The 18,886-nt window shown below is 41.3% G+C and overlaps 1 protein-coding gene and 1 long non-coding RNA gene across 5 annotated transcripts in view; one reads left to right on the top strand and one right to left on the bottom strand.

Annotated features, from left to right (window-relative positions):
- The window catches only part of Dock9 (dedicator of cytokinesis 9), a 260,684-nt gene that overhangs the window by 214,618 nt on the left and 27,180 nt on the right, over positions 1-18,886 (bottom strand). The window lies entirely within an intron of this gene.
- LOC125348149 lies at positions 1,677-18,768 on the top strand. Its single transcript, XR_007210306.1, has 3 exons — positions 1,677-1,690; positions 2,875-2,876; positions 18,048-18,768. It is a non-coding gene; the product is annotated as an uncharacterized LOC125348149 (long non-coding RNA).

Below are 18,886 nucleotides of genomic sequence, written 5' to 3'. Positions count from 1 at the left end.
TTCTGCTTTAGACTGAAAAACTGTGTCTTTCCCAAAATTTATATGCTGAACCCTAATCTCTAATGAGATGATATTTCCCTGATGAGAAAGACAGAGAGGGAGACAGAGACAGAGTTGAGAGGAAGAGAGGGTGGAAGGGCTCTAGGGTGGGAGGGAGGGATGGAAGGAAAGAGAATCCATGAGAGTCTATGAGAATCTATGAATATTGCTGGGACTTTATAGACAAGTAAAATTCTGAAGTATGTGTACATGGAGATTATATAAATAAAGCATTCTGCTCCAACACTTAATCCAAATAGTATGCCAGGATATTTATATGTGTGTGTGTACCACATATGTGAATATCTAAATGATACGTATAGTGTAATAATGATACCAGCATAAATCCTTCATGGGTCCTACAAAATTCAAGTAGTCATTCACCAAGCATTTATGAAGAGCTCCTATTCCCCTGCAGAGGAGGAAGAAGCTTCACAGAGGCCAGGCCTACCCAACTCAAAAGGATTCCAGGACCATGGAATTGGAAGGTCACAAATCCAAAGAGTGTATCTAACCAACCCCTTCCTGACTCCGGATCCACCCCAGATGCACCAAAGCATAAAACTACATGAGACTATCTTCTCTAACTCAAGGTAACCAAAGATGGTTTTATCCCTCTGAAGCAAGCACAATGGAAACTGGTTTGGTGGCCTCACAAATGTCCAAAGAATTGTTTTTCTAACTGTTAGTCATTCTATTAACACCCAGGGTGGGCCAGTAGAACCCTTTGACTAGAAGTATCCTCCAGTCATCAGTCAACACTGCAAGGTTGGGTGGGGCACTCTGCTTATGAGTGCTGGAGCATAAAAAGTAGTACAGGAAACACGCAGGAGGATGGAAGGAGGAAAGAAGCCTTGTTTGCTTCCCATTGCTAAAGAACAGACACTGGAAACACGTATACCCACCTCTGGCAAACATATACACCCACCTCCTCTTTCCTTTTTTTTTTTTTCTTTTCTTTCTTATTCCCTCCTCCCTACCCTCCCCCCCCAAAAAAAACCCTTTGAGACTACTGTGTAGCCCAGGCTCAGATCTTCAACTCAGGATGCTTTTGATTCTGCCTATTGTGTGTTGGGACTAGAGGTATGCACCACCATGCTTGGTTTTCCTTTCTACTTTTTTTTTAATAGATGCTGGATATAAGTCCTTATCACATATATGCTGCATTAATACTTTGTTCCAATCAGTGATTTGTCTTTTGATTTTCTTTCCCTTTTTTTTTTGGGGGGGGGGGAGGGAAGGTTGTCATAAGACTTGAACTAAGGGCCTGGGCACAGTCTCTGAGTTTTTGTGCTCAAGGACAGCACTCTACCACTTTGAGCCACAGCTCTACTTCCACTTGGGTTTTTTTGCTTTTGTTTGCCAGTCCTGGGGCTTGAACTCAGGGCCTGAGCACTGTCCCTGGCTTCTTTTTGCTCAAGGCTAGCACTCTACCTCTTGAGACATGGCACCACTTCCAGCTTTTTCCGTTTATGTGGAGCCAAGGAATCAAACCCAGGGTTTCATGCATGCTACCAAGCACTCTACCACTAACCCACATTCCCAGACCCTCCTTTCTACTTTTAAAATGTTCTACATAGAACTATATCATCTAAAAATCATCATTTCCCAAAGGAGAAAATCTACTCTTCAGAGATGAAGGGTTCTAGGGGTTATATGCTTGTATGCTAATCTCCAGAATTTGTGAATGTAAATTATTTGAACAGAGTTTTCAGATAACAAAAAAAGTGTCAGGAGACAATGTTATGCTCTGGCGAGTCCTAAATACAAGAGATAGAAGATATCTAGACACAGATATATATATGAGGTGGCAGAGATGTAGCCAGAGCCAAGGAGCCACCAAAATCTGGGAGAGACAGGAAGGATGCTGCTCTGATGTCCCCAGAAGGAGCATGGCCCTGTCAGATTTAAACTTATGCTCTACAGAACTCTGAGAAAATAAATTTTAAGTCTTTGGAACCACCAAGTTTAGAAATGAATACAGAGTCCAATATAATTAATACTGAAAACTTGATGGCTATAAGAATGTTCTGGAAGCCCTTTATTGGAAGCCTATGGTGAGTGAGACACTTGTATTTGTTATAGATAATAATTCTTTTCTTTCCTTTGTGGTCCAGCTCCACAGAATGGTCCTTCCCAAAGTCCTAAATGGAAACTGGGTGTCTGTTGGACTTGGGTATCTCAGAAGATGGCACTGCCACCAGCTGAGACACAGCAAGTGTAGGGGCAGTGACTGAGATTGAAGTCTGTACTAGATGTGTCTAAGAGACATCTGCAGTAGGAGACAGAGATCCTGTCAAAAGAGGAAGGAACTTCTAAGTATTTTTAAACTTGATTGAAATATACTATACACAAATGAGTTACTATTTCCCAAACATTTACATATTTAGAACTTTTTACCTACAGAATAAAAATTATCACAATTACAAATGGGCCAAATAGTTTATAGACCTAGGTATTTCTTCACTACAGACTGAGATCAGTTGACTCAAAAGTCCATTAGCATCAAATTCTAACGTTTATACATCCAATCATTTCAAAAACAGCTCAAGCAAGCCAGGTACCAATGGGTCATGCCTATAATCCTAGCTTCTCAGGAGACTAAGATCCATATCACATCTTGAGACCAGCCTCGGCAAAATATCCATGAGACTCTGTCACTAAGATAACCAGCAAAAAGCAGGGCAGGAGCCAGTGGCTCAGGCCTGTAATCCTAGCTACTCAGAAGGCTGAAATCCGAGGATTGCCGCTAAAAGCCAGTCTAGGCAGGAACGTCCATGAGACCCTTACCTACAATTAACCATCAAAAAGCTGGAAGTGGAGCAGTGGCTCAAGTAGTAGTATGCTAGCCTTGAGCAAAAAAAGCTCAGAGACAGTGCCCAGAACCAGCACCACAAAAAATAAAAAAAAAATCAAAGCATGGCTCAAGTGGTAGATACCAGCTAAGCAAGCAAGCTGGGCAAGTGCAAGGCCCTAGGTTTAACAATACTTTCCCCTGTACACACACAAAATACTTCAAACACATTTGTAGCCATTTAGCCTCCATTTCAAACTCCATAAATCCTTAGCCTGACAGTCCCATTACCACTGACTAAAAAAAGCCTTTTTTTTAAAGGATCCAAGCAGCACTGGCTCTTCCGCACTAACACTAAGGGCTATCAGCGATAGCCCTTCTCACCCAGGAGTTCCCTCTGGTGGTCCCTTTCTACACTGTAAGTCTCTGCAGTCTCTGTAGGCCAAGAGGAGTAACAACACCCCTCTGCCCCAAAGGCATCCCTATTCCAGTGTCATCCAATAAGGCTGTGTGTCAAAATCACTTTTTCCTCAAGCAGCTCCTTAAGTCCTTATAGTTACCTCAACACAAGTCTTTTAGGCAAAAGGAAGAAACTGGGGAAGAAATAGCGCATCTTTTTTCGTGCCTCAGAAATAAAAACTCCCTCAAACTGACCCTGAAGATAGCCAGAGGGTAACGTCGTCACTCTGCCTACATCTCAGGGGCTCCTTCTTGGCATACCTACCCCAAGCCAGCATGGGGAGAACCATCTTCTCCTCATGTACAGAAGGGATCTAGTAGAGCCTCTCCTCTTCCTCCAGTCTGGCATCGTGTAATGTGAGCCCTTTCACTCTTCATCACCTACCACCAGGGGCCCAGAAGCAAGGGACTCAAAGGTGATAAGGTATAGGAAAAAAAGGGAGGCAGCTAGGGTAAGAAAGGGAGCCATGGGCAGCTCAGAAGATTATGGACTTTAAAGTAGCTCCTGGTAATAACTCAGAACCACCCTGAATTTCCTATCCATTGCCCTTCTACACTCATCCCACCCCTTCCTTGAAGCCCTCCATGACCACATGCAGCTGACTCTGTGTCTGTCATCCCTGCCCCACTGCCTTCCACATGTACCATACTGAAGCTGGGACAATAATGGTGAGACCATCCCTCCCCGTGCACCTCAGAAGAGCACCTCATACACCTCTGGGCGCCAGAGGCCTACAATGAATGTTTGCTGAATGAATGATTGTGAGCCACTGGCTTACCATTTACATTTAATCACCAAGTAAGCCAATTGTGATCTTTATTTATATGACAGATTAACTCTTCTACAAAGTCATCTGCTAACAATAGCTCAGGGAGCCTTGAGCAAGGCTTGCTGGTCACAAAGCATGTTCAACCACTCGTGCAACATTGCTGAACCTTCACAACTAGAAAGCCAGGACCACCCCTGATTGCTCAATGTCCTGAGTTTGTTATTAAACAAATTGATCTTAAACACAGACAATGAGAGAAGCTGCCAGCCAGCCCTCCTGTAAATGACTCTGCTAGACATATTGACCTAAAAGCACTGTAGGCATCTTAGCAGCAGACAGTGGTCTTGTATGTGTTTGTTCCCTTAGCAGCCAACAGGATATCTAGCACACAGTAGGGCATCAATAGTGCTTACTGTGAAATTTCCTGCAGCAACCAGATACTTCCTATAGTGAAGTAATTGGACCTCTGGAAACTACAAGTGTTCCCCCTTCAAACTAATCACCACAGCTAAACACATACAACTTAAACCCACAGAAGTGAGAACTGGAAAGGAACAATAAATAGGCAACTATGAAAGATTCCTTCCCAGCTCTGTAAGTGATAAAGACTAACTATTAACATCTGTAGATGTACAGATTTTGCCACCAATCATCAATTTGGAAATTGATTTTAAAGCTCAGAACAAAAAGCAGCCAAGTTAACTCAAAGACCTACTTTGGCCTCCCTTGGATCATTTCTACACTGAGATACACTCTATGTGTCTACCAATAGTTTAAATAAAGAAAAAAGTACTGCTGGACCCTGGAGGCTTAAATTTATAATCCTAGGTACTCAGAGGGCTGAGACTTAGGGCATGGAGGTTCAAACCCAATTTGGGCAGAAAAGTTTTGAGACTCCATCTCCAATTACTCAGCACTGTTTTGTTCTGTTTTAAACAGTGTTACATCTCTGTTACTAACAAAACCACAAGGAAATAGTTACAGCAAAGACAGGAAGGGCAAGAGTACTGGCCTAACACTGAGTCTCTCCAAATCCAGCAAGCAGTACAGGACAAAAATGAGCTGAGTGACTTCAGCACCTCACATTTCTTCACTGCCAGGAGGGTGGGCACTAAACAGGTTTTGCTGGGCTGATTCCAATCTTGACCTCTAGGGCTATGCCACATTACATAACTAAAGACCCATCAGAGATTAACAGAGGAAGTCATTTGTTAGTTTTGAGGTTTTCCAAAGAAGGAAGAACTTCACACCCAGTGTGCTAACCTAACCCTCTTAGCATCATGCCAAAGTAGCAATTAAAGGATTGCCCAACTTTTGGGACATATCTTGGCAACAAACACCCCTTGAACTTGCCTGCCTTTCGGAAGGCATACCTGACGGGAAAGCCAAGTGCTCACAGATGGGGTGCTATGTTATCAAATATATACATACACACCCTCAAAACTTACTTTATTCCGTTTTCTTACCATACAGATATCTGCACCTGTTAAGTCTACCATTTTTTTTCATTGTCCCCCTGACTGTAACTCTCCTAAAGATATCATCAGGAATATCATGAGTGACTCAAGTGTTAGAGTGCTTGCCTAACAAGTATGAGGCCAGAATTTCAAACCCCAACAACACCAAAAGAATTAAAAAAGAAAAAGGCATTTTGTATTTAATTTTATATATCTATTAAAGCTACAAAATGCAGCTTTGTGTTTCCAAAAGGTTCCTCTTTAGGTTATATTTCAAGTGAAAAATCCACCTTGAAATGTTCTCTCCCTTAAGGGTAAACATGAAGAAACAGCAAAAGTTGGGGAAATCAAAGTTTCATCACTTATATATCTAATAATTAATATATACAGTATTTATTAAAAATGGTGTCAAAGACACTAGAACTTATAGGCACAGGAAGGAACTTCCTGAATAGAGTCCCAGGGGCACAACAAATAGGGGAAAGACTCAACAAATGGGACTACTACAAATTAAAAAGTTTCTGCACAGCTAAGGTCATAGCCACCAAAATAGAAAGACAGCCAACGATATGGGAAAGGATATTTACCAGCACAGCAACAGACAAAGGCCTGATATCTGTCATCTACAGAGAACTCAAAAAACTAAACCCCTCCAAGCCCAATAAACCTATTAGGAAATGGGCAAAAGAGCTAAAGAGAGACTTCACAAGAGAAGATATAAAAATGGCAAAGAAACACATGAGGAAATGATCAACATCCCTGCTAGTAAAGGAAATGCAAATAAAAACAACCCTGAGATACCACCTCACCCCAGTTAGAATGGCCTATACTCTGAACTCAGGAAACAACAAATGCTGGAGGGGCTGTGGGGAAAGAGGAACCCTTCTCCATTGTTGGTGGGAGTGCAAATTAGTACAACCACTTTGGAGAACAGTATGGAGGTTTCTCAAAAAGCTCAATATAGACCTACCCTATGACCCAGCCATACCACTCCTAGGCATCTATCCTAAACAGCAAAACCCAAGATATCAAAAGGACATTTGTACTTCCATGTTTATCGCAGCACAATTCACAATAGCCAAAATTTGGAAACAACCCAGATGCCCCTCCACAGATGAATGGATCCAAAAAATATGGTACTTATACACAATGGAATACTACATAGCGATTAGGAATGGTGAAATATTGTTATTCGCAGGGAAATGGTCAGAACTCGAACAAATAATGTTGAGTGAGACAAGCCTAGAACACAGAAAACAAAGGGGCATGATCTCCCTGATATATGACTGTTAACAAAGGGAGATGGAGAGACAGTAGAGACCAAGTCTGTGAACACTGTATATGTGCTTGATACATTGTATATTGCATATGGGTCTACCTGACCTAGACAAGGGATGGGAAAACAGGTTGTAAGATATCACAAGAAATGTACACACTGCCCTACTATGTAACTGCACCCTCTTTGCACAGCACCTTGTAAAAAAAAATTTTATGTTCAATTAATAATAAAAAAAATTTTTAAAAAAATGGTGTCAAAGAGCCTCTGAAATCGGTACCTTTCTTGGTGGCTCTGGTGGGCGTACATATGGGAATAAGAAAAACAAAATGATCCAAGCCTTTTAATAAACATTCTCCAATGGTAAAACTTCCCAAAATGATGTGTTAAGTAAAATGCATTCTCTTCTTTTTGTCAGTACTAGGGTTTAAACTCAGAGCATTGTGCTTGCTAAACAGACACTCTACCACTCAAGCCACCTTCATAGTCCTTTCCCTTTCAGTGTATTTTTAGATAGGATTTTATGTATTTCACCAAGCCAACCTCACACCATAATGCTACTACCTCCCCCTACAAATAACTGAAACTACAGGCATACACCACCATGCTGGCTTCATTTTTGTTTTTCATGGGTGTTTTAGACTGTACAACAGGACCCATGCGTTACTTCTATTACAGCTGTGGCCAAATACCTGACAGAAACACCTGAAATGGGTAGGATTTCATTTGGCTCATGTTTTTAGAGGGTTCAGTCCATGATCACTTGATCACATGTGCACTGACAGAGGATACAGTGACAGGATCTTGTGAAGGAGTTCTTTACCTCACTAAATGACAAGAAGTAGAGAGAGACTGGCTTCTATTTTGAGACAGAGTCTTGTTAAATCTTTGCCTGGGCTGCCTTGAGCCATGATCCATCTCTGCCTTTCAAGCACCTGGGATTATAGAGGCCTGCACAGAAACAGCTAAACTTCTCTCTTCTTTTTGAAATTCAAGTCTTCCTTCCCTGTACCGTATACCCACCAATAGTCAAGTACCTACTACCCAAATTAGCTTTGGCACGAAATTTTCAACCTGAGACATTTCTCAGTCATTGGGCAGTAAGTACCAAGGACCACAAATAGCAGCAAAATCATTAAGCAGAAAAACACTGTCCAGTGACAGCTCTCGCTGTTAACACATTCCAGTGTGTTTCAAGGTTCTGAAAAATCTTCCCATAGTGTTACAAAGTAGTGGTTTTCCATTTCTTGGTTTCGTTTGGTTTATTTATTCGACTCATTTTCTCCTGACTCAAAACCCTGCTGAGACTTTCACCAGCTCTGGAGATAGAGTAGACCCGGAGAGGCTCTGTAAGCAAGCCAGACACTGAGCTTTCCCGTTTTCCTCACTCGACAGCTCATCTTTTCACCACTTGGCTGCTATCTGATCTCTACTCCAGAAAACAAAGTAACAGAGAACTGTGAATAATGCATGCTTCTTACTCCAAGTATGCAACTAAAAAAAAAAAAAAAAAAAAAAGCTTAAATGGAATGCCAGTGATGCCCACTACTCCTCACCTGCTCTCAGAGGCAGGGCCTTTCCACATTATCAGCGCTTCTTCTGGCAGACACCCCTCCCCATTTCCTAGTTTATCACGTCTAGCAAGTTTCTGCTATGAGACGAGAGGAAGATTTCACACACACCTCCACTTTTCACACTGCCCCTATTGTGGTTCCCTGCAGTTATCTTTATGTTTTCATGAGGAAGATTACACACACACCTCCACTTTTCACACTGCCCCTATTGTGGTTCCCTGCAGTTATCTTTATGTTTAAGAACAGACTTTTGTGTTCATCCTCCCATTATTGACAGGTTCTTGTGACTTCTTACCTTGTAATATAAGGGTGTAAGTGAAGTCAGAATCCACAAAATCTTGTTTTGCAACTTATAGCAACTAATAAATGGTGTGGTTGAGAATGGAAAGAAAATGAATGGTTAAAAACATGTTTTAAGGGGCTGGGGATATGGCCTAGTGGCAAGAGAGCTTGCCTCGTATACATGAGGCCCTGGGTTCGATTCCCCAGCACCACATATACAGAAAACGACCAGAAGTGGCGCTGTGGCTCAAGTGGCAGAGTGCTAGCCTTGAGCAAAAGGAAGCCAGGGACAGTGCTCAGGCCCTGAGTCCAAGGCCCAGGACTGGCCAAAAAAAAACATGTTTTAAAAATAAGCTTGTTGATGATGAGCAAGAGGGAAAAACTGGGAGAGAATGAGAGAAGGGGTGAAATTGTCCAAAAAGGAATGTACTCATTACCTAACTTATGTAACTGTAACCCCTTGGTATATCATCTTTATTATAACAATAAAAAATGTTTTAGCACTGCACGATTTAAGATGAATCACTGTGTTCCCTCCACACACTAGAGGCAGCACCAATGACCACCTGTACTCAATTATCTCGTAAGCATGCTCATAAATAGTACCATGAGCATATCTAAACACTCTCACAGTGCCTCTGAAGTCAGGCACTCTGCCTATCCCTTGCACTGGCTGAGTACTGGCTGAGGGGAGGTGGCAGGTGGTACTGAAGGCTACTCCTCAGAGTCCAGACTCTTGTGATCAGCCTGTTACCCCCTAACTGTAGAATGGCTATGGAGCAAGAACATTCTAGAAGAAGACATATCTAATTGGGGGGAGGGAACATTAAAAGCTATTTGTACAATAAAAATGTTAAAGTATAACACCTACTATTTTGCCAGGTAATGAATGACTCCTGACACATAAAATTGAATTTCATAAGTCAGGCATGGTGGTATGTGCCTGTAATGCCAGCATTTGGGAGGGTCAGGCACAAGGATCTCAACTTCTAAGCCAGTGTAGGTTACACTATGAACCCTGTCTCAAGAAAACAAACAACAAACAAACAAAAAAAAAAAGCAAATACAAGTACATTTCATTAGGAAATGATTGAGATTTCCAGACCATCAATGATCTGAATCCTCACTCAGGCCAACATCTTCAGCACACCTGAAGATACAGAAACAACTACAGTAGACTCTAGGCACCAGCAGGACTTTGGCTCCAAGAAGAGAGTCTAAAGAAAAGTTAGGGATTCTCAGGATGTGTACAGGCCATCACTATATCTGCAATGCTCAGTTTATTTTTCCCAGAACAAAGTCACCCAACTTCTAGTAAAGACAAGCCACCTTTCAACAAATCTGAAAATTTCAACTTATTACTTAAATTAGGTACTTAACTTTTACCTTGCTTTCTAGGCACCATTTGCTTTTTGCAAAGCAAATTTTCACAAAATTAAGGGCAAGGAAACACTCAGAAGAGCATACAAGCTTTAAACACAGCTGACTGGGAGTGTCTGTGTCTGAGATATGTGATACAGCACAAGAATTAACTATTTTTGTTTTTGAAATTTCTTTCAAATTTTTAATTGTTTTTCTTTACCACTCTTGGTCAAATCTGTGTGTGATAAAAATAGCAAATAAGACAGATTGATTGTTAGCCATAGGTGAAGAAAAATTTAATGAAATATGTGAAAATATTGGAGGCGTTCAACATTTATGGAGGATTCTTAAGTTTCAAAATGTAAAGATGATATCTAACACACTGGATCATTTCTAAAATTTTAAATAGTACACAGCAAGTAAAAACAAATCAAAAATTGAAAAACACATAGAATATGTAAGTTTATGGCACAATGCAAAAAAACATGCAAATAATGTTTTAATTCTAATCAAGTACCTATAGTTCATTCCATTTCACATCTGCAGGAGAAAACAAAATCATTTCCTTTGTAGTGATTCATCAGTAGAAATATCTAACACTAGTAGATGGTGAATGAGTCACATATTCTCCCACTCATTCAGTAATATGTAGTAGGCACCCCGTATACCACAGACGCATGGACAAATCCCACAGCCTCTCCACCCAGTACCTGGAACACTGCAGCCAAAATTCTAAGGTGCCTTTTCTCTGAAAGGTCATATATATGACTTTCTGAGCACTGAGAACTCTCTGACTCAATATGCTGGAGCTTCAATACAAAACCAAAGGTCAAAACTTTTCAGTGCATAAGGCTGAACATAGCTCAGCTCCCAGAAGTGGACAAGAAAGGTGGAACAGCCAAGTCGGGGGCCTCTTTCCCCTGCATGCTTCTGCAAGGTCTTTTCTACCCTAAATAGACCCACTAAATCCTGTGTAACTGCCACTATCTCCAGTCACTGGAGCCATCAGAACAGATTTTCAGAGACTGATGGGACATCTCACTGGTACACAGGCAGTCAGTGCTTGGGGGCCAAAGCTAAATACTTCCTCTGCTAGCAAAGAACTTGCAATCCGAACTGTGGACTCACTAAGCCTCTTTCTCCTTCTAAATCCATACTTCAGCCACTGCTCTTTACTTTGCTGATGGCTGCACCAGCTCACATCAACCAACACACAAGATACTTCCAAGACCTGAAGCAGATGGGGATGAAGGATGCACGTATCCATCCAGAGTTGGAGGCCTGGTTCTGACCACCTAACAGAAGCCCTCAGCATTATCTTTTTTTTTTTTTTTTGCCAGTCCTAGGGCTTGAACCCTGGGCCTGGGTAATGTCCTTGAGCTTCTTTTACTCAAGGCTAGCACTCTACCACTTGAGCCATAACAACACTTCTGGCTTTTTCTGAGTAGTTTATTGGGGAGATAAGAATCTCACAGACTTCTCTGACTGGGGTGGCTTTGCACTGCGATCCTCAGATCTCAGCCTCCTGAGAAGCTAGGATTATAGGCATGAGCCACCAGTGCCCAGCAAGTCCTCAACTTTCATACCAAAGAAAATATCACCCAGCGTTGGGAATATGGCCAAGTGGTAAAGTGCCGCCTCTCATACATAAAGCCCTAGGTTCGATTCCTCACCACCACATATATAGAAAAAGCCAGAAGTGGCACTGTGGCTCAAGTGCTAGCCTTGAACAAAAAGAAGCCAGGGACAATGTTCAGGCCCTGAGTTCAAGCCCCAGGACTGGCAAAACAAAAAAACAAAAAAAAATATCACCCAAACAAGAAAAGTTCAATAGTCAGGTGTTACAGGTCATTTGCTGATATACATAGAAACATCCCAAGCCAAGCAAAGAAAGTAGAAATATGAGCGATGAACATAGGACTGTGTGGCAGGACTCATCCTTTCCATCTGCCATCATTTCAACCCTCACATATGAGCAATTCTAGTTGCTCCAAAACATAAGAAAACAAAAACTGTTTCTAGGGGCTGAGAATGTGGCTTAGTGGTAGAGTGCTTGCCTAGTATGCATGAAGCCCGGGGTTCGATTCCTCAGTACCACATAAACAGAGAAGGCCAGTAGTAGTGCTGTGGCTCAAGGGGTAGAGAGCTAGCTTTGAGCAAAAGAAGCCAAGGACAGCAGCCAGGCTCTGAGTTCAAGCCCCAGGACTGGGGGGGGGGGAGGCGGGGGAAGACAGTTTCTAGGGGGCTGGGAATGTGGCCTAGTGGTAGAGTGCTTTCCTACCATGCATGAAGCCCTGGGTTTGACTCCCCAGCACCACATATACATAAAAAGCTGGAAGTGGCACTGTGGCTCAAGCAGCAGAGTGCTAGCCTTGAGCAAAAGAAGCCAGGGACAGTGCCCAGACCCTGAGTTCAAGCTCCAGGACTGGAGGGGAAAAAAACACACACACAAAAAAAAAAAACTGTTTCTAGTTTGGAGACAAAGAATAGGGTTTAATCTACCAATGGCTTTAAAAGAGAAAAAAAGCGGGGAGGGGGGAGGGGAAACGACACAATCTGTTGCATTTCCTCATAATAAATTTGCCTATAGGAATCACAGGAAACACGTCATAGGAAAGAGAAACAAGCTAGCTTTTTTAAATAAGGAAGAAATTTAAGAAACAACCAAAGCCACACTGATATAAAGCCAAATACCAAACTGCTTAAAGATTCAAAACATCCTCAATAACCATAAATCATTAGCTTTCAACATGACCATTTTTCTCCTTGTAAGTGCGTGACTCCCAAGAACAACTGGGGCTTCAAGAGAGGGTGAGAAACCCACAAACCCACGGCCACAGTCCACACAAAAACAAATACAGCAGGACCCACAATGGGTCGTGGAAGTGTGACACCAGTGGGAGCATGTGCCATCTGGAGATGGCATCCTGCCCAGGACCCCATCCCTGAGCCACCCCACTGCCTGCGGGGAAGTAGGATGGAAGACTCTAGCACACCACTGAGTCCCCGTCCCTGACCTCACCTCTCCAACCCCGATGAAAGAATTCATGGTCAGCACAGAAACCACTTCATGTCCTAAATGACCTCAGAGGTCTATTTCTCTACTCACACTCTTGACACCATCTTTGAGGAAGAAAGACTACAGGTTTCACTGTCATCTTTTATTGTGTTTATATATGTCATTTTTAGGAGGCTTCCTAAGTTCAATGCCTATCATGTGCCAAAGTTCAGTCAGATATTCCATACACATGACCTTTCAGTTCCCTGGGGTTAGAGTACAGAGACGATGGCAGTTGCTCTGCATCCTTGCTGACCCATTCTTGCCAGTAACTCATAGTGAAGGTCGTATCTTCTCCCCCAGCCATCCAACAAGGCCAAACTGTGGAGGGAGTGCAGTATCTCTTTGACCTACTGATTCCATACATACCCAGTAGTGGCAACCCCCTAATGTTTCCATAATGGCTGTGCTAATACCTATAGGTACTACAAATAATTTTCCACATAAATCATATTTGTGAAAAGGGGGGAAGCAACCCTGATATAAAGTTCTAAAGTATCACATGAATTTAAGAAAAAACTCAAAATATTAATGTAATTTTAAGTTACATGCTACATAAATTATTTAAACTGCATAAAATTATATTCAGATGTTTTTACTAGATGGCATTGGAACTAAGAGATCTACCTGGTTTTATTTAAGGCCAACAGTAAAAACTTTCTGAGACAAAGAAAAACCTGTATACCTCAGATACTTGCACAAAAAGAATAAAGTAATTGCTGGAGAATTTAACTTCCTGCCACATCCTGGGATAAGGATCAGTTACTGAAACTAAGAAACCCCAGACTGTTACCTGGTCCCCAGTGATAGCAAAGTATGGCCTGGGCCCATCAGATAATGCAAACTCAGAGTTATTAGGAGAGGAACCAACAACTTCCTCATTTCCTACTCTCAAGAAAACATCAGGCAACTTTTGAAACAAGGCTATTTCTACATTGAAAGAACAACAAATATGGGAGTAACATAGTTGGAATACCACACCTCAACCATTACATACATGTCAAATGCAGTAAGCAAAGAACATAGAATAAGCGAACAAGCAAAAGGAAAAATCTGGGGTAAACTTCCATACAGATCATCTTGTACCTTCTTCCTTTTCCATAGAAAAAGGACACTTTGCTACATCACACATGGTATGGCTCTTCTGGTGGCTCATTTGCAAACCTAGTTCACGGGGATTATCCAGAACTATTTATAATAATATTTATAATAACTATTTATAATAATTTATAACAACATAATAACTGCAAAATTTACAAACAGTAGTGCTCTCCTACAAAGAGAAGCCTCATTTTGAGAGTGATTATGTCTATACATGTTATCTATCCCTCTTGCACTGAGACCCAGAGGGTTGGGAAATTCCTGACTTAGCTAAAAAGTTAAGAAGTAAGCCCAAACAGCCCACCTCTACATCCTAGAGCTCTAGGCCAAGACAGTTTCACCCTAAATTTTAGTCCATTCTCAAAACAAAGCAATTTATGGACTTCTGGGAAACCACAAATCTGTATAACACAGTTAAGTCCTGTGATAAACCTAAAAACTGGACTTTTTGTGTGTTGTCTTTTTTTAACAGGGTTGGAAGGGAAAGCATAGGCACAAAATAATAGATAATTTCTTTTCCTGCAATTGTTTCATCCCAGTCAGAAAGCACAGTGGTTTGATGAAACCTGCTTCTCTTTTTACTTTTGCTTCTTAAGTTCTCTCGTCTCTGCTCAGAGATTCTGAAATACACCAGTGTCAGACTCAAGAGCTATCAATGATAGCTTATCTTTAAATGAATGGGTGATGCTGAAAACGATAGAAATGAAAGATCAAATCACCATTCCTTTAAGCTTGCCTTTACTGTGAATCATTTTTAAATTAGTTCCCATCAAGGAAAAAAAATGATACCTAAGCAAGAAATTAAATCATTTGTGACTTGTTAATCAGTGATTAAAAGCAAGGAAATGTTCTCATCTGTCTTTATACAAAGGTTCTGATATGAAAACCACTTGAAATGAACACAAACACATAAATGAATGAGGGGATGAATGAATAATAACCTATGGAGTTTAGTCACATAACGGAGTCTGTGTAACAGACTCAGATATACATAGAGATTAAAGGAAGAATAATTCCCTTCCCAGGCATATACTCAAAGAAATTGGACAATGAGGGCTGGGAATATGGCCTAGTGGCTAGAGTGCTTGCCTTCTTTCTATACATGAAGCTCTCGGTTCGATTCCCCAGCACCACATATATAGAAAGCGGCCAGAAGTGGCGCTGTGGCTAAAGTGGCAGAGTGCTAGCCTTGAGCAAAAAGAAGTCAGGGACAGTGCTCAGGCCCTGAGTTCAAGCCCCAGGACTGGCAAAAAAAAAAAAACCAAAACAAAACAAACAAAATGTGGTATCTACATACCAGGCAATATTATTCCATCTTTAAAAGATAGGAAATGTTGACATATGTTACAGCATGGATGAACCTTGAAGATATTGCTGTGACTTAAATAAGTCAGGAAAGGACAAATGCTATATGATTCCATCTATACGAGGTCCTTAGAGTAGTCAAATCTATAGCAACAGGAAGTAGAATGGTGGTTGCCATGGAATAGGAGTCAGTCTTTAACGAGTATGTAATTTCAGGCTGGTTCTTGGTGGCTAACACCTAGAACCCTGTCTACTCAGAAGGCTGAGCTCTGAGGATCTAGGTTCAAAGCCAGCACTGGAGGAAGTCCTGGAACATTTATCTCTAGTTAACCAGCAAAACTCAGAACTAGAGGTGTAGTTCAAATGGCAAAGTACCAGCCACAAGTGAAAAAGTTGACCAAGGGCATGATTCCCTGAGTTCAAATCCCAGAACAAGCACAAAAAAAATGAACAACAAAAAAATTATTTTGTATCCTGGCATTGAATATGAGACAATGAGTTTCATTTTTAAAAATCATTACTTGTACTCAACTACTTCTAAAGGTTCTCATAGTGTTGCAGTAGAAATTTCAAAGGACACATCAAGCACTACTTGATGTAAGGTAAGTAGACAAATAAACACAAGATAGAGGTTTGTATTTTTTTAAGGGCCTGAAAGTATTGAGAACACTCAGAACTTCAGAGAAGAAATCCTATCTGGTTCACCCCTTTTCTCTGTGCTTTTGGGAAAATGATCAATAATAATTTTCCCTAATGTAAACAACCAGAAGAGCTGGCAACAAATTCAGTGGTATTTCCTTATACTATTCTGGTCTTTTTATGTAAATGTGAAAGTCAAGTTCTAAAAAACAGAATAGGCAAAAAAAAAAAATTAATCATCTGCCTTCTGGGTGGGACAAGATTAAGTGGAGACCAAAGAAATTTTCTAGAAACTTACAAAAATCTGTATCCCGGGCTGGGAATATGGCCTAGTGGTAGAGTGCTTGCCTCACATACATGAATCCCTGGGTTCAATTCCTCAGCACCACATATATAGAAACAGCCAGAAGTGGCACTGTGGCTCAAGTGGTAGAGTGCTAGCCTTGAACAAAAAGAAACCAGGGACAATGTTCAGGCCCTGAGTTCAAGCCCCAGGACTGGCAAAAAAAAAAAATCTGTATCCCTATGTGGGAACAGGAAAAGGTAAGTGTGTAGAGACCCAGAAAGGAAAGAGGGAGACTAGGAAGTTGGAGTGTTTGTGTTGGCTGGGAATGCCCTAAACTGCACCTGATAAGGACAAAGCTAGTTGGACTTATCTGTGGAGTGATGAATGGGAGGGATTAGCAGAGAAGAATGGCAAACACTGATGGACTGATAAATCAGAAACACAGGACAGGACAGCAATAGAGGCACAAAATTTGGATTCAGATTTTGATGGAAAATCAGGCACAATTAGTTGTGACACAAATTGTTTATAATGAATTGCATTAATTCAAGCCATATACACAGCCCTCAACTTTTCTCCAGGCTTCTAATGGTGCTGCCTAGCAAGCCTGCCTTCAGACAGCCTTCAGACAGATACCAGATACCTCACAGACAGTTGGTAGTATATACTAGAAGCCTGCAGTGATAGACCAGAATAGGAGGCCAGTTGTAAATTCCTAGCCCAAGGCATCTGGGCTTTTTCCAAAATAAGCCAAGATTTCCAAAAGTACAGACAGAACCAAATCTCAGCTGCTCTAGCAGCACAGGAACAGAGAGTCTCAATAACAAAAGGGTCTTTGTAGCTAAATGAAACAGAACCTGATCTGGTTACTATATTCTACCATGAAATGCTTCAAAGATGACAAATTTAAATTCCAGGTCTTCCTCCAGTCTAATGAACACGAAGAGTTTTACAATTTTTTTCTGTAGAGAGAGCACCAAATGTATTTTGAATCATTTTTGGAATATACACATAAAAAAATCAGCTGCCCTGAGCATTCAATTCCTCTCCTGTTTGACATTGTTTTGGCATATTTAGTAGTGAAAATGAAGTTGTTTCAGAGTTTATATTTTAAAACAACAAATATTCACAGAAACCATCAAAGTAAGACTTAAATACTAAATTTTCAAAATTATAAGGATAGGTTAATATTTTTATAAAGGACAAGCGATATTATTTTATGTGTTTTTAACTTGGGGTCGGGGGAAGGGGAAGGATGTGTCTGCAATGATTCAACTAGGTGTGGTCCAGGCTTTGCTGTGAGTAAAAGCCAGCTCCCAATTCTCCAGGACAAAGAATGTGCAATCTTACAGTCACTTCTGACTAGATGTGTGTCTGTGGACAACAGCTCTACATGACATTTTCCTAAGCAAAGTCAAATTTCATGGAACAAATGCATACTGGAGTGGCTGCCTGGCGTCTCGTTTCTCAAAACACTTTTTTCTGAGATGTCCTTCATTTATGCCCCTCTCTCTGGTGGTTGAGTCAGTCATGCTGAAAAACAAGGGGCCAAAGAGCAGCCCTACTTGAGGAACGGCAGGTACCCTGCAGAGTTCTGGGGATCCCAGAAACCACATATCTCAAATGACCCCAAGGTCATTTGAAGGATTCTTGCTGAGGGGCTAGAGTTAGGCCTGACAGATGTACCAATTTCTTGTTAAGTAACTAGTCTCTCAGAGAGCCACTTCTCACATACAGACAGACTGGAAGCAGAGGGGGGAAAAAAAAACCTCAGGTAGAGAAAAGTATTCCAAAGCTTAAAGTAGCTTAAGGAGAGCAGCAAAAATAGGGAGGCAGATCCCCTCCCAGTCCCCCATCACCCCCCACCCATTGTGGTACTGAAGATAGAACCCAGGGATGACCAAGTATTCTTGCACTAGTTCTTTTTGTTTTCCTCTTTGTTATACTGGAGATTGAATCCAGTCTTGTGTTTGCAAGGAAAATTCTCTAGCACTTAAGGTATACTCCCAGCTCCCCCATCCTTTCTTTTGACAGGGTCATGCTATGTAGCCTAGTTTGGATATGATCTAACTATTCTCCTGCACCTTCTGAGTAGCTGGGATTATAGGAGCATGCCATCATGCCCAGCTAAGATAATTTGGATTGAGTTTCTGTTATTTGCACCTAAGAGTCTAAAATGATATATCTAATTCCTAGCACATATACCAAAAAAATAAGAAGTGGTTTCAAAAGAGTAGGAGCAAAACACAGAGCCTAAAATATTACAGCACAAAGGAGATAACCATTAAATAAGAAAAATGATTGACTGACGGCTCAGATAAGAAGAATCCTGACTGAGGTGAAGAACTGGGCTTCCATCTCGACCTTTATTTGGGGGGAGGGGGGGGATTGTGCTAGGGCTGGGGCTTGAACTTGTGGTCTAGGCTCTGTGCTTGAGCTTCTTTTGCTCAGGGCAACCACTGTACTACTTGAGCCACAGGGCCA

The sequence above is a fragment of the Perognathus longimembris genome, chromosome 3 (assembly GCF_023159225.1).
Source record: "Perognathus longimembris pacificus isolate PPM17 chromosome 3, ASM2315922v1, whole genome shotgun sequence".
In the NCBI taxonomy this organism is placed as follows: domain Eukaryota; kingdom Metazoa; phylum Chordata; class Mammalia; order Rodentia; family Heteromyidae; genus Perognathus; species Perognathus longimembris.
Note: the sequence above shows the minus strand (reverse complement) of the source record. Positions and strands in the feature narration are given on the sequence as shown.